We start from the raw sequence: 16,442 nt of genomic DNA on the forward strand, positions 1-16,442 counted from the left end.
CTGTGTGCAAGACCCCACTGCTGGGGGCAGATGAGCAGCTCTAAATAACCTATTTCATTCTTTTTCAGCTCTCACAGTGTGTGGGTGGTGTTGGAGGTGACAGCTCCCAGTGTGTCAGCAGGCAGAGAGATGTGTACCTGCTCCTCCCTGTGCTCTCCCAGCAGCAGTGGATGCAGTGGGTGGGCTGGGAATGAAGGCAGATGCTGCACATGTGGGCTCTGCACCTCCCCTCTGAGTGCAGCTTCACTGGGCTTCAGCACTGCCCTGGGAGCTTCAGACTGCAAGGAGCTCAGGTCCTGGGCTCTGCTTTGCCAATGCCAGCATCCCGTTAAGGCAGGCAGCCTTAAACCTGAGCGTTTAGCAGCAACTGGTCCGGCCTGCAGATACGCTGCAGCCACTCTTGTCACTGTGCTGTGCATGGGATGTGAAACGTGCTGTGCAAAGGAGATTGTCCATCTCACACAACTGCGTGTCCATCTGACACAACAAGGCGCACAGCCGTGGTGAGGCACAGCAGTCCTTAACCAGCTCCCAGCAGCAGCCCCATCCACATGAAGTCACCAAGCAGAGGAGGAAAACACCGCACTGAGTGCTGTCTGTCGGAGGCTTCATGCCATCCCTCAGCCCCTGTGCCCCACCAGTGCCTGCAGGCTGGCTGAGTCTGTGCAGTGCTGGTTACAGACACTGGGCCGGGACTCAACGCGTGCAAAGCACGCCAACGCTGCGTGAGAAATGCTGTCTGTGCAAAACCTGTCCACTAAGCAGAGAGGTTGGGCAGCAGCAGCGTTCCCTTTCTGCAAACTTTCAGTGGAATCCTGGCATTTGCACACACTGTTATTTGCAGAAGCAAGCACACTCCTCCCCATCCAGCCCCACTGGTCGGTGGCGGTACTTTCTGCAGGGGCAATGGATGGGGGTGAGGGGTGCAGGCACAGCGGGCAGCAGAACCAATGTGCTCCAATTGCTGCTTTCTGAAAAGATGAGGTGGTCAGATAGGCTCCTGCTGGCCTGGATGGGTCTGAAAACCCAAGCAGGCAGCGGTCGCTGCAGCTGCACTGGGCTTCCCTAGGGGGGAACTGGGCCCTTCCTGCTTCTCTTCTAAGGGTTTCCATTTCATGTTTTCATTTCCAGCGGCTCAGTATTTCGGGGGTGGGTAAGGGAGGACGAGCCACGTTACAGAAGTAATCTCTTCCTCAGCTTTTGGTCCCTTGTGTCTTCTTTGCCGTTCCTTTGAAATAAAGGAATATTCAAGCAAACCAAGAAGAAAAAAAAAATGATTAAAGGATCGTAGCGAACGCCAGATCAACGTACGTTAAAAACACCCAGGTGGAGTCACACAGGTTAAAATTAAACTTATTTCTTCTGAGCGTCACCAAAAAAAAAAAAAAAAAACCCCATTAAAACCCCTCTCCTCCCTCCCCCACGGAACACATCAGTTTGATACCGAACGCATCGCAGCGGCTTTAAGGGACCCACAGATCAAACATCATTTGGGAAATTTCAAAGGGCCGTTTCAACAGTATCACTTCCTGCCATTCCCCGCTCCCCATCCCTTCTTTTCTTTATGCTCCGGTTCCTGATGAAGTTTCAGCTGCTCCTGAAGTCAGTCCTTGTGTTCTTGGCTATCAAAGAGCATTGCAACATCAACGTCAGAGCCCAACTGAAAAAAATCATCTGAAAAAAAAATAAAAAAAAAAAAGCATCCCTTTTCCTTTGGAGATCAGAAAGTCAAATAAAAAGGATGCTGATTTGCGGAATAAAGGGTGGGATTCCCTGCTGAGACGATAGGAATCTTCTGACTTCACTCAGATTTGAATATATTTGGCCCAGACAAGGGGAGGGAAAAATCCATTAGTTTTGAGAAAAGCCTCACACCGTTTCAAAAGGAAATATGTTAATATAAAAAAAAATATGTAAGATATATATATATATATAAGAAAAGGAGAAGAAAAAAAAATACCACCAGGATTTATATGCGTGTTTCAGAGGCCGGGAGTCCAACGCTATCAGCCAGAAGCAAGGAGAGAAATTAAATTACACGACCAGCACCGAGTCCTGTTGCCCACTGCTGCAGTATGGGTGGGGGCCATGTGAGCCCAAAGTGTTGTCTGCTGTGTGACAGCGCTGACCCCGACCCGCTGGGGGGTTTAATCCCACCTGGCACGTGGGGGGGTGATCCCAGCCTGTATACTGATGGGTGAAGCGAGGAGCCCGTGCTGCTGGCTGCTGGAGCAACATTGCTGGTGGCCCAAACACTGCTGCCATTGCTGTGGGCAGCGGGACAGAAGACCCTCCCAGGCACCGACCCTTGCCCACATCCCCTCCAAAATGCCATTTTTGCCCCCACAGCTGCTCCAGTGGGTAGACAGAGTCTCAGACAACGTGTGACTTCCTGCCACTTAATGCATCCACTGCACATCGCCACTCTGTGGGGCACAGGGGGTCCCTCCTTTCCCACGGAGATCCCCGGGTGATGCTGAGGTTTGTGCAAGGAGTCACCCCCAGATAACACTCATAGTGAGAGCTCACCTCTCCTACCCAGCCAGGGAAGGGCTGAGCCCAGCTGTGGCATGGCTGCAGGCTGTAATGCAGGGTTGTCAAAGGAGCAGCTCGGTGTTAAATCCTTTTGATGGTTCTCCTGCTGAGGGAAGAGATGATATCTCATCATTAATGGAGTTGAATTAATATAAATTAGCTGAACATCTCCTCGCCGCTTCCGTTCAGGCAGAGAAAAGGGGTTTATTGGGGAGGCAAAAGCAACGATGCCTTTCACCTCACATTCTCTCTGCCATCCATAAAGATGCTGCTGACCTCGCAGTCTTCCCTCTCCTCCTCCCTCCTCCGGCAGGACCGAGGCGATGTGAAATAAAATGATTATGTGACATCCCAGGAATGTGGGGACTGTCTGCAGCATGGACCTCGGCTGACCTTTACCCGAGTGCCAGGTGACCTCCCTAAATCAGCCCCATGAGACGGGACATTGCCAGCAGGGCTGGAGCCTCCGCGGCATCGCCAGCTCCGGAGCACAGTGCTGGGTGCCCTCTGGGCCACAAGGGCTGCTCCTTCTCCTTCCCTGCTGCTTGGCTTCGACCTGCATGCTGAGCTCCATTCCTCCAGGCAGCAACAGCACCGAGAAACAATAATTTGTATGGCCAAACATCGAGCCCCATAGAAACCGCCTGCATGGGAACTGCCCGGCTCCTGAGAAACGAAGACAGGTACTTCTTTACCGAGCAGATGTTAATTCTTTAAGCACAAATCTAAACCTTAAAGTGTATTTCAGCAGCGTTTGAAGGCGGCTGAGTGTCTGTGCATGATGGTGAAATGGTTCCGTACGCCGGAGCATACACCTGAATCATTATTTAAAGCTATTCTAGGCAGGCAGGACATGCACTGTATATTATATCCTGCACTTATAAAAAGCTCCATTAAAAGAACATCATTAAGGCTGTCGAGCCCAGCACTCAGCAGCTGTGCTGTGCCCAGGGCTGCCTGCCCAGGGCCATTTGAATCCCTTCTGCCTGTGAATCATGGCCCAGCCTGACAGAGTGTGTTGGGTACCTGCACCATCTCCCCATGCTGGATATAGGATGGATGCTTTATGCCCCCTTACCAAGCATTTTCTACCCTATCATTGTCTTCTTGCCATAGCTATGGGCCACATGCATGTACCAGGGTACAGCTGTGGGGTACAAGCACTGGGGGTGTGCTGTACCTTGAAGGAGGCAAAGAGGGAGAAGAGAATTCAAACAGACCAATTTCTTGTTCTAAGACCTTTCCTCCCCTTTGCAGCTGCTTCTGATACAAAGGCAGAACCTTATCTCCCCGCTGCACGGAGCCAGCACTACAAACAACCGCCTTGTTGTAATGCTCTGAACGCAGTATTTGGTGCAGCCCACACAGCGTGGGACACGTTCCCTTCCCAGCACTGCCAGTCTTTTTCCCCTTCTCTCCCCTTGCTTGACAGGGGGATGGAAGATGGACTCCAAAGGTCCTTTCCACCCCATACAGCTCTGTGGTTCTGTGTTTGCTTTCAGCACCCCGCTGCCCCAAGCCTGGGCACTGTGGCATGTGAGGGAAGGGGAAGGCCACCAGACTACAATCCATTCCAGAAAGCAGATGCTATGCAACAGCTTAGCTTGTATTCTGTAGTCCCCTGATAGCAGCTCAGATGCCCAGGCTGTGGTACTACAGAGGGTCTCTGAGGCTCCTGTCGTAACATCACAGTCCTTTACAACTTCTAATATAAAACCACAGAATGGTTGGGTTGGAAGGGACCTTACAGCCCCCCTGGCTCCACCTGCTGCTGTGGGATGGTTGCTCCCCACCAGATCAGGCTGCCCAGGGACATACTCATGGTATAAAAGAGGAGGAAATAAAAGACCAGGCAAATGCAGGAAGATAATTTGCCGATGACTTGCAGTCTGTGCAAGTCCTTAAAGGAGAGATGCTGAGGGCCCTTGAGAACTTGTGTAGAGAGATGTGAGGAGGTTGGTTCTGTTAACCAGGCCAACAAGTGTCTGAGAGGCAAAAAGCTCCACAGGGTCTACCTGCCCTTGTCGGAAGGGAAATAGTTAAATCATTAAGGGACAGCTGGCAAAAGATCAGTTGTGCATAAACTGGATGTTAATACATTCAAATGTGAAACAGAGGGATGAAACACCTTTGAGGATCCTTCAGAAATAAATAGTGGACAAGAGAAAGCAAGCTGCTCTCATTAGGGACTTTCAGTGCCTTGGAGAAGGGGATGGAGATGGGCAAGGATTGGAGCTTGTTCATCAGCTGGAGCTTGTCCAGCTCTGCTCTGTCCCTGAGGATCACTTTCTCCACTTCGATTGAAGCCAAAATCCTGTAACTGTGATACTCAGACAGAACATCAGCCTCTGTGCGACCAACAGAGCTGCAAGCCACAGTATGGGCTAGAAAACCCCATGATCTGACAGCAGGTGCTCCAGGAACGTGGTGGGACTCAAGTGGGAAGGACACATCAGAAGGTGGCCAAGGAGATCCCCAGGACGACCCCACTGTCCCTGTCACGAGAAGTCTTTGGGGAATTAAACAGGAGATGGTCTGCACCACATCACCCAGCTTAGAGAAGATGGGGGGAGGTGCTCAGATCCTCTGCAGAAGGAGTTTTTTTCTGGAGTTCATGTATTCTAGTTAATATGATGAAGTTCCAGTCTCCTTGCCAGAGTCACGCAGCTACCACAAATACCTTTCATACCACACAAAATTCCTTCTGAATGCCCCAGATCTAGAGAGCAGGAGGAGACCAAGAGACAGAAGGAGGCAATCATGGCCCCAGCCCACTCCTCCGCGCTGCGGAGGCAGGAATTTGCTCTCCAACTGGAATGTGGTCTGCTTAATAGGGCCACAGAAGCAAAGAGGCTGCATCTGTAATGTTTCTGTCAAAGCAAATGAGGTCATTAACAGACGAGTTCAGTGATGGAATTGTCTCTCGTAGTATTTATTATATGGTCCTTTTCCTGACACCTCCCACTGAGAGAATATTAAATATTTAATGCACACCAAGGCTTTGCTCATTTTTCATTCCCACTTCAGCATTTCAAGTCGGCTCCAATCTGCTGCTAGCTACAAAGTTGACTGGACAATGGACCGTAATGAATTAACTCTTTGGAAGCCGCCGTAGCATTTACAGGACTGCCATCAGGCTGGGTGCTTCATCATCTCCGCCTCACGCGTGTGCTCCGGAATTCAATCCACAATTCATTAAAACAAAGTAGGGGGAGGAAAGCGAGGGAGGAGAATTTGGGAAATGGCTTTCAGGAACCATAAATAAATAAATAATGAAGGGGGAGATGGAAATGTTGACTTGCCAAGGTGACAGGGCTTCATTTACTTGGTACATCTAGGGCTGTTATCCCCGAAAACGAAGATCGCTCCTGTGAAACATAACAGCCCTTCAGATCTCAAGCATCACATCCAGAAAGAATGGATGAAAATGGAGACTGCAGAGATAGAGCTCTTCTGTACAGTCTGTTCTCCAGTGCTTTGAACACTGATCCTGGCATAAAGTGGAAGCAAAATCTCTGAGAAAGGGCTCACAGCCCTGGCCATGGCCAGTAAGAAACAGGGCACCAAAAACTGCAGAGCAGGATGTCATTCATGGTTCGATGCTTGCTACCCATGGCCAACGTCAATGGAGTGTCTGAACTTCCAACTGCGCCTTTGACAATCTCTGTCAAAATGTGTGGTTGGATGGTGCTTGAAGAGAAGGCCCATTCAGTAAGGACATTGTAGCAGAAATGCTGAGTCATGGTCTGAAGCAGTGATGGAGCACCTGGTGGGAAGGCAGGGCCAACCCAGGGGAGCTCAGGTGTATGCAATGCACCTGAGTGATTGGGAGGGCTGGAGCCAGGATCCACCCCTTCCCAGACCTCATTTAAGGGCTGGCAGTAGAGGTGGGGGTATCTTGTTGCAGATTCCTGTGTACCCAAGACCTTCTGAAGGTAAGCAGCCTCTTTATTTCTGTGCACATGGCTGTTGCATTTGAGCAAATCCTCACTTGCTGTATCCTGGGACTTCGCTGCTCTGCTGTCGTTGCTGTGCTTTCCATTGTGTTACAGGCATGTTACTCTCTGAGGCTTTCACTAGATTGCTTTGATTGTTGGAGTACCTGGAACTCCTAGGAAGGGAGAGTCCTTGTAGATAACAGTAAGGCTGCAGTGTCTCCTGGCTGCTAGAGTCATGGAGTTATGGTTATTGGGTGTCAGGGACCATTAGAGTGGCATCTGTCAGGGCTTCAGTTGTCCCACCACCTCCATACTCTGCTAGAAGAAGGCATCTACAAGCAGTGTTTTCCAGTGATAATTACTCCCTTTATTTACTGCTCCTCTCCCATCCTGCTGTGGCATCATCTGTTCTATAGCAACTCCCATGCACGTGATCCTTTGACCATGATGGGCAGAGGAAAGCACAGAAGTGCAGTCAGGTTGCTTTCACCCACCAGGCGGAAATTTCAAGGAAATCTAATCCTCACACACTTTGAGTTGGAAAAATATCCACTGTAAAATTACTCCTGCTTTTAGATAGACTTACGAGCTCCAATTTGCTTATCTGGTTAACACTGTCTGTCACTTTTACTGAGATACCAGGAAATCTGATTCCCACTCACAGTGTGAGAGCAACCTGTAGGCGCTTGACCTTTTTAATGTTCTGTAATTTGATTGGGTGGCTGTTCCATATTTCCTTGTCACCAGCCCCGGTAATCTGAGAGGGAGAAGTGGAAAAGACAGCCAGTAAAATACAAGCAAGCACAAGCAGGAATTAGTTGGGGCCTCGGGATTCCAAGGTTACTCGAAGCATTGTCCTCATGGAGAGCATGGATGAAGCGTGGCTTAGCTCTGCATCCTGGAAATGGCTCCTAGAGGAGCCCTGTGCTCACAGAGTGGCTGCTTGGCCAAAACTCAGTGCAAAGGCCAATGCTGACCTATGTCAGATTTGTGCCTTTTCTGATACAACGGTGCAGAAGTTCAGTTCTTGGGGATGCAAAATTGTCCTAGAGAAACAGCCAGCGAGTGCTTAGTTGTGCTTTTATGAAGTACCTGGCGAAACTGGGCCTCCAACCAAAGGCCTAAGGATCTGTAATCATGGGTGTGATTGAGTCAGTATTCCGTAAGGATTATATCCAATGGCATTCCTGCTCAGCACAGGGCATTGCATGCAAATATTTCAGTTAAGCCCTCTCTGATAACCTTCATATTCCAGTTCTGGAGATCCCATCATCCTCAAATCCCATTTTAGGATTCTATCACCCAAATTACCTTTTGAGGAGTTACAGACACCCCAAGTTTTGCAGCATCACATCCTTTCTTTGTTCTCTGCCAATAATTAGCAATAATTAGATAAAACTTCCCAAATTGCTTTGAAAAACTCTTTTCTGAAAATCATTATATCCCAGGAAATCCCAGCTTAAAGGATTCTTGGAAACTGAAAGTGATGGGCTCCAAGTCAGGCTGAGGCTTTACATGCTTGCAATGTCTCGTGCTGGTATTTTGTTTTCCTGAAGCTGAAGGTGATGCTTCTTATTTCCATGCACATGTTCTGCTGCAGTTTGCACGTATACACCCAAATCCCTCTGACAGTTATAGGATGTTGGACAATTTTGATTCTCCCGGCCTTGTGTGATGCCTGACCTGCCAATGCCTCTAAATAGGAGTTGCCAATGAAGAGTGGGGAGGTGACCAGCTCTCACTGAAATCAGTACCATGTAATTTTTGGAGCTGTGGCTCCAGTCCAAACCTCAGCTGGTGTTACGCTGGCTGAGGATCTGCTCCTACTCCTGTTCTCTGGTTGCTCTGCATCTGAAAACATTTCATGGAAAAGTAAAGCAAAGTTCAGGACTTATCTTGTACAATAGAGCATTATATAGTGATCTCTGGGTGCCTAGAAGTCTTTCCATTGACTTCAGGGCTGTGGCTCAAACCTTTGATCAGCAAAGTGGGACCAGTGCAGAGACAGGGAGGTTCTCCTGTGCTCTCAGCCCCATGGATCCCCTTTGGCCTTGTTGGAGTCAAACCTCAATTTCCATGGCTGTAAAAGAGTGATAAGGCTATTTACTACAAGATGCCTGAGTACAGAAAGTGCCAAGGATCATCCTGACTAATGACTGGGTGATGTCACAGGGGAAGGAGTTGCCTATAATAAAACAGATCTCTTTTTTTTTTTTTTTCCATGTGGGTTCACTTGGGTCACAAGCTGCAAGTACAAGCTTGGGATTTACCCTTTGTTGTGTGATTTTTATGTAAATAAAAGCATGTTAGATCACTATTCTATTGAACAGGTGAAGTTGTTAGGTTATCACCGAGATGGAAGGAAGCTCCCCAGAAGGATGGGCATGCCAAATTCTCTTGGGTTCCCTCTAGAGTCAGATGGAAAGAGGGCATCTCTCAGTGACAGATGAAGCTGCTGGCAGACAGTTACTCACGCAGCTTGATTCTGTGGGGTGGATGTGGGGTGTGAGGAGAACAGGACTGCGTGCAGGTGGGCAGCCCCACCATCCAAAATAGACAAGTTCTCCTTTCTGCTAAGCCTCTTCAGCAATTCCCATGGCTGGTAGCAACATTTGGGTTTTGGGCAATGGTGCCACAAAGCCACAGGCTCTCTTGTGATGATAACATACTCATCAACAAGCTGTTGCAGAGCACAGCACATCCAGATGGCTCTGGCCTTGCCTTCTCTGCTGGCAAGCTCTCCTCCTCCAGGAATGGATGCTGTTGCTCCTATAGAGATCAGGCACCAGACAGCAGCATGCAGCCATCAGCATTCTGAGAAACCCTCCCAGTCTCCAGAACAAAATAAAGCACTAATCCAGGCTGCAGAAACCAGAAGGACAGCCACTGTGTTTACTGAGAACAGCACAACTCTCTCAGCATAGGTCCATTAATTTGCCCTAAAGGTCTCCAAATCACGTATTGTCTGTTTATTTTTGTTTGCATTTGTTTCTAATTGCAGTGTGGCTTTTGGTGGCTGGGTTTCAGTTTGGGGATTGCTTTTCTTGTTTTACTCTTTCACAACAGTTTGTTTTAGCTGCCATTTCTATAGGAACAGTATCTGGAGAGCTCTGGAAACTGATTGCTGGCAAGGACTGGGATCTGGTTTAGTCAAGAAAACACGTCCAAGGGGATCACGCTGTGGCATTTGCCCCTCAAATCACAATGTGATGACTGTCTGCCTGCAGGAGGGGCCACAGACCCACCTCCTTCAGAGTTATCTTCTCACCCACTGGTGATGAGAAGGACTTCGCTTTCCCTCTATGCTGACACAGCACACACTGTGTAGCCTTGATCCAGGATGGAGCTCTTGATCATTCCAGTAATATATAGTAAAGGTGCCATTTTTTTCACCATAGATTAAGCACATCAGTGCTGTTGACCTGGCCAAACGACCATCTTCAGTAATTATACTGTATTTAAAAGAGAGCTCTGAAAGCAGACTTGGAGCTCTTTTTGCAACCCACCTTAAGCCGTTACTTACTGATTTTTTTCCTGTCCATAAAGCAGTGAATTCTGCTGGACCTACACTGATTCTCCAGTGTTTGTGAATGCCTTGGAAGGCAGCATATTCATGTGTAAATTCTCTAGTTAATATCTTTCTGTAGTGCTTCCGTGGTGTTTGATATACTGTGGAGGCTACTGAAATTAATCAACTATGAAAACAGTTGTAGTGCCTTATGCCCAGGGAGGTGGTGGGGTCACCATCCCTGGAGGTGTTCAAGACCTATGGGGATGTGGCACTGAGGGCTATTGTTAGTAGGTATGGTGGGGATGAATTGGGGTTGGACTTGGTGATCTTAGAGGTCTTTTCCAGCCTTAATAATGATGTGATTCTATGAGGAATATAAGAATGGAGCAGGCAGCTTACCATTCATGAACTGAATGTTGGTAGGTCCTCCATCTTTTGCTCACCATCTTGACAGTGAGGCTGAAAAAAGAGATGTGAAGAAAAGGCTATTTTCTGAGAAACATGGTATGGCCTTTTAGCCCTAGGAGATTCCACCATTGCCAGCACTTCAAGTGAGATTTACAACTAGCTGAAGGCTCAGCAAAACAAAATGAGTCCTTACCAGCTGCTCTTAGCTCATGTTACAGCTCACAGACTGAGTGCTGTGGTTTCACAGGAGTTTGCTGTGGCTGCTGATGCTTTCTGCACCAAAACTCGTGCAGTCTGTGCCAATTGATGCTCATCCTGGTGAGAGCTGTGGATCTGCATCCCAACGTGCCCAGAGGAAATGGATGCTCTGATAAGGAAAAAGTTTTGCTTTTGAAAGACTTTTATTTCTTCTGGATTTTGCTGACTGGGATCTCCTGCTAAGGCTTTTCTCAAGCCTGAAGCCTTCCTGGGAACTTTTAGCAATATTCCAGATGCAGTTCATGTGAGCAGAGATTGCCCCATTACAGCATTGCTCTCCTCAGCCAGAACTGCCTTCCCAACATGTGTTGAGGCTCTCTGGAAATCAACGGAATCTTCTAAATATATTGGAGGGGAGGATATCTGATAGATGTTATTGGAGAAAGCCTGGAGGAGCACAACCACTGCTTTTGTGTGTGAAGCAGAAAACGTGTGGCTTTGGGCTATGAATCAAGGCCTCTCATTAGGGCAGGACAGGCTGCAGAGCACCTCTGTAGTCCAGGCTGTTCTCAAATGCACCCTATGGTTTCCTCATTTCCCTCTGGGAATCCCTGTAACTACGGGAACCATTTTGTTTTGCCGATGGAGAAAGGAATCAAATAGTTGAACCCTTAGTCAACGTGTAAACACAACTGGCAGCTTTTGATGATTTGTTGGCTTGGAGCAGAGCCACGAGACCTGGAGATTGCAGTCCAAGTTCCTGGAGCTCTGACGCCTGACACACGGAGCAGCAGATCAAAGTCAGGAGGAGTGCGAGTCGTTATTGCTTGGAGAGGCAGCCAGAGGGGCTGCCAGGTTGGGTCTCCTGAAAACATCTCCTGCCTGCTTCTATTCTGGCAATTCCGGCTGAACCTGGGTCACCTGCTTAATAAAAATTCCATGTTCAGTCCGTAGAAATGCTTCCAGCACAATTAGATCAATTTCCTCTAAGTAGCAATAAATGTGTTTTCCTTTAAAAGGCCAACACAAGCACATTATCGCAGCCTATAATCCCCATTCTCTCTATTAGCTCAAAGTACATCCCAAAGGCCAAGGGTCACAGCTAAAGACTAATCAGTCTCATTAGCCTGTCTAATTTATCTTAACTAGGGGGACACAGACACACTAAAACTGTTGGTGAGACTTTTTGATCAGGATATGGCAGTCATTCATCAGGGCCCTTGGCAAGCCAAGACAGTGAGCAGAGAAGCTCCCTGAGGATGCTCCCACTCCATGCAGCCACACAGGATAGGGTGAGCCCTCGAGGGGCTGCTGCTGTCCCCCCAGAACCATCCCTGCAGCCAAACCTCTCACTAACACTGTGCTTAGTTGCTGTCCTGGTGCCGGGCTTTGGCAGCCCAAAGCAGTGAGGCTGGACCCAAGGCTCCAACACACATTCCTGTCCTGAAGGCTTCTGGATGGGAAGAATTTCAGAACGTGTGCTGCGAGCAAGGCTTTGTTGGATGTTAAAAGGTAGGGAAATGTGCTGCTAAGTGAGGAAGGAATCAGATTATTTAGGGAGTTGCAACCGGAGGAGGCTGGCCAAGCTCTAAATCAAAGCCATCTCACCGTATTTCACCTCCTGGGAGAAGGGAAAAGGTTATCCATGAGATCCCTATTTATATCCCAGAAATATGTGGCTCTAGAGTAACTCCGTTTCTAGGGACAATCAAGCACAGGAAGGCGCTCAGGAGGCTGCCGAAGTGCTCATGCCCAGAATCCCACCTGAGAGGTGAGGCTCAGTTGCATGGTGTCCTATTAGGAGGGTAAACGTCAGGGAGTGCTGCTCTGGTAAGGGGATCTATGAGATTTCCCAGCAGGTTGTGTCATTCTATTTTTAAGTCATCTGCTTTGATTTCCTCACTTTCAGGATACTCAGATGGGAACTGTTTAATGGAAATCATTCGTTATCTTTGCTGTGCCTTTCCACGACAGAGGCATTTCTGCATTCGTGCCATGCTGCCCAACTTAGGCCAATCCAGGCAGGTGAGAATGGAGTGGAAGGTGGTACAGAGGAGGTGAGGACCCCCCGTGCAGCTCAGATACCAGAGCTGTCTCACTCTGTGGTCCTTTTGGTGAGCTGTTGTACGTGGGACATGACCCTGTGCAGAGCTACATAGCTCTGTTTCCATGGGCAATGAAACTGATTGCAAACATGGGTTCAGGACAAGGCTGAACAAGACTTGATTTCTGGGGGGAGAAACTGTGGCAGATATAATTCCTGTGCACAGAATTTAAGGAGATAACAGCCTGCTCAGATGGCGAAACGTTTGAAATCATGGCTGCATTTAATCTCCTAGCATGGACTTTTTTAAGAGGGCTTGAACAACCCATAGCACATTCCCTCCAATAGAGCTGTCTCACTGATCTCAGATGCTTTTATGGCTACACACAACTCTGAAGTTGGTGAGAAACATTCCCATCCATCCCAGTTCATCAGAGCAACCCAACACATGCTGACTTTCAATCAGAAACCTGGCTGAAGCTGAGCACAAACAATGTGGTGTGAACAGCCACATAAACCCAGGTTTCACAGGTGCTGTGGGCATCGTGTCTGCTTGTCCTCTTCTTCACTTTTTGCTCTCTGCAGTCTGTTACAGGAAGCAGCCCATGAGTTTGTGACAGGACGTGGTTCAGGCAGACTCGTGTGGCTGAGATGTGGGCAGGAGGGCAGCTCAGGACCACAGCTCGTCCTGGCTGGGCACCTACACCAGGCTGGGAGCCGGGCTGCTGTCATCCAGGGAGATGGTGGGAGGCTCCGAGGGACGATTCACCCTTCTGTCTGGGTGAGCGTGTTGGGGCAGAGGAGTCGGTTTGTGAGGATGCTGCCTTTTTCTCAGGACGGTCGAGGAAGTCTAGACTGTGTGCTTGGGTTAGTCAGCAAACTTCTAGGCAGCCCTGGGAAGCAAACAGCATTGCACCCCAGGCGCTTGTCAGGCCGCGGAGGCGGCTGAGGTGAGACCAAGTCTCGCTCCCAAAACTGCAGGAGCCTTTCTGGGCGATGACTTATTGCTGAGCTATTTCCTGAGATGCAGGGTGGGAAGTTCCTGCTCCTGTTGCCCAGGTCTGCTCACAACGGCCTCTCACATCATCACGGAGAGCACAGGCACGGAGATGGAAGAGAAGAGCAGAAGACCACAGCCAAGGCTTTGCCCCACGTGCAGAGCACTGCAGGGCCAGCTTCCTGCTGAAGACCCTATTTATCTCGGCGTTAATCAGAAGGCATTTGTAATGCCCTGGCAATGAGGAGGAAGGCAAGGCATGGAGGAGGTGGGGGGGGGGGGGGGTTGGAGGGAAGGAAATTCATTTGTTGAGATGATGGAGTGACTCCTTCAAAGGAAAAATTAATAATGATTAAAACGATGCCGGGGTCTGTCTGTTTGAATCTCAGAGGCACATCATCCCCACCGGAGGGGTCCGGCGCTCAGCACCTCTTCCTGCTGATTAACATTGAGCTTCCCATTTTCATATAACCTTGAAATGCAATCATGTGAATGTATGCAAGAGGATTCTCTCTTTTTAATGGGCAGAGGGATGTCAATGGATCTTTTTTCCTTCTTGCTCTCATCCATTACCTACAATCTATGTCGAAGTCCCATCCTTCAGCATTTCCCTTTTAGAGGACTGAGGGGAATCTCTGCACCCTCCCAGTACGGTCTGTGTGCAGAAGTGAAACAGCTGAGCATGGGAAAGCAAAGAACAGGTTTCCCTTCCTTTCCTGGGATACCTGACTTGGTATCTAGGAAGACATTTTACAGCACTCAATTCCCACAGCAGCATCTGATGACTTTATTCTGCCTCCTCCTCCTCTCTGCTCCTCCTGCAGCTCTTCCTTTGCTGGAAATCCCACTGTCTGGTTGTATTTCCATGCAGATAAACCCTCTCTGTATCATTTCCAGGGGAGAGAAATGGAACTGAAGGCTCCTCTTGGAAATCTGCTGCCTTCCCCTGGCAGAGCACCGCACACAGCATCCTTCCACTCCGGATCTTGTCCCCAACGAGCTTTTGCTGACTGCATAACCTTCACTAACCTGAAATTCCTGAGTAGTCCCCAGAGCTCAATGCATCTCGGAATAAAATTTTTGTAATGTCATTTAAGGGTATTCCTAATCCAGAATTATTGAGGAGGCCTGGGTCATGGGAATTGAGTTTGACACTTGACAAATTCTTGGCTTTGTGTAAATGGACAGGCCGCAGAAATAACTGCCTTTGGATGTCACATGAGGAGAAATTAATTCTTTATTAACTTCCGCAATGATAATCTAATAAACTCATTTGGTCTACTAGTTTCAGCACTTAAGGCGCTCAGTCGATGGGATGCAAATAGGTTTTTTTCCTCCCTTCTGGAAAGGAGCCTCTGTGGCATGCGAGGGGTGTTAATGAGAAGCCAGGCTGGGCAGCTGGGATGGGGTGGGCACACTCAGAGATACAGACAGAGCAGAAAGACCAAAGCGGGGGCTGGAAAAAAATACTATATTTGTTTGGTTTTTTTAATTAAGCATTCATATTTTCAACAAATTTTCTTTAAGTTGAGTTCAGATCCCTTTTCTTCAGTCGGGTATTGCAGGATAATATGCGAGAAACCAATGTGTTAGCTGTTTCCCTTTAGTATGATAGCACAAGGCAGCAGTCGCAGCCACGTTAGGGCTCTGCTGGGAGCCGTACACAGATGGAGCTCCTCTCCCGAAACGTTTGTGGCAAATGCTAAGTTGAATAATGGGCTTTAATGGGATGATGTGGACTAAGCAAGGCTCTAGCTGCAGAAGCCAAGGCCATCCAGCAGGAAAATAAAGTGCAGTGTGTGACCTGAGTGTCAAATCAAAACCAGCCATTGCCACCGAGAGGTTGGATTTCAAATGTCAAACCCTGAGCTGCTGCAGGCTGTCCAGGAACCACGTTCCAAACAAACAAACAAACAAACAAAACAGCTGCAGAGGGCAGAAGGAAAGGCGAGCTCACCCTGCCAATGTCAGGGGATGGAGCTGTGTCCACAGCTCTGCCGTGCCCTGCGGGAAGCAACAAGGCATCACAGCCCGGCGCACAGCCACACTTTGCTCCTCGTGTCTCCTGCAGGGACACCCAGATTTCAGGGCCAAAGCTGACAGCAGAAGCATCTCTCCAGCTGGGAATCCCCTACACAGCAGTTTGAAGGATATCGAAGCCGTGCTACCGAGTAAATCGAGGTGTGGGTGTGCAATCCTACCCGAGGTGCTGGGGGTGGCCATGGAAGCCCCCTCCTGTGCTGTCAGAGCAATTAGGGACTGAAATCACTGCGCGGTGCTTTCCGGTTCATCAGCCCATCCTGCTGCCCCTCGATTCCTGGGCCGCGGGACAAACCCGCTTTGTTCCCAGGACACTCATTTGCTCAAAGAGGAGGAGAATCAGAATGGCACTGAATTGAAGAGCAAAAATCTCCTGCATTAGAAAAGCAAGCAGCTTCCTCACAGCTCGGATAGCGGCTTCCAGGGAGGAAGACACATTCGTTACTGAGCTCTGTTTGCAGAGAAATTTTGAGCAATTGTTGGTAATGACAAGAAATGATAGTCCTGCACGGCTTTCCTATTGCATTAGTTCAGATCCATTGGCACCACCTGTTTCATTTCACCCTCCTCCCATCGATACCCCCTGTAGGTCTCAGGACTGCCTCCCTGCATTTGTATTTGGGTATAATTTGAGGGTAACTTGATTGGTAATTAGGGCAGAATAGAAGACTGAGTATTTAACTACCCATATATCTCTCTCTAATTTAAATAATTCCTAATATATCTAACTGGTTTGCCTCATACTGCACTGATGCGTATTGAACTGGGGAT

General features: G+C 48.7%; 1 long non-coding RNA gene across 1 annotated transcript; it reads right to left on the reverse strand.

The window, feature by feature from the left end:
• Positions 1-603: 603 nt before the first annotated feature.
• On the reverse strand, positions 604-2,837 carry LOC107054823. Its single transcript, XR_001469577.4, has 3 exons — positions 2,774-2,837; positions 2,530-2,638; positions 604-1,674 (listed from the first exon to the last, which is right to left on the reverse strand). It is a non-coding gene; the product is annotated as an uncharacterized LOC107054823 (long non-coding RNA).
• Positions 2,838-16,442: the final 13,605 nt, after the last annotated feature.

The sequence above is a fragment of the Gallus gallus genome, chromosome 20 (genome assembly GCF_016699485.2).
Source record: "Gallus gallus isolate bGalGal1 chromosome 20, bGalGal1.mat.broiler.GRCg7b, whole genome shotgun sequence".
Classification (NCBI taxonomy): domain Eukaryota; kingdom Metazoa; phylum Chordata; class Aves; order Galliformes; family Phasianidae; genus Gallus; species Gallus gallus.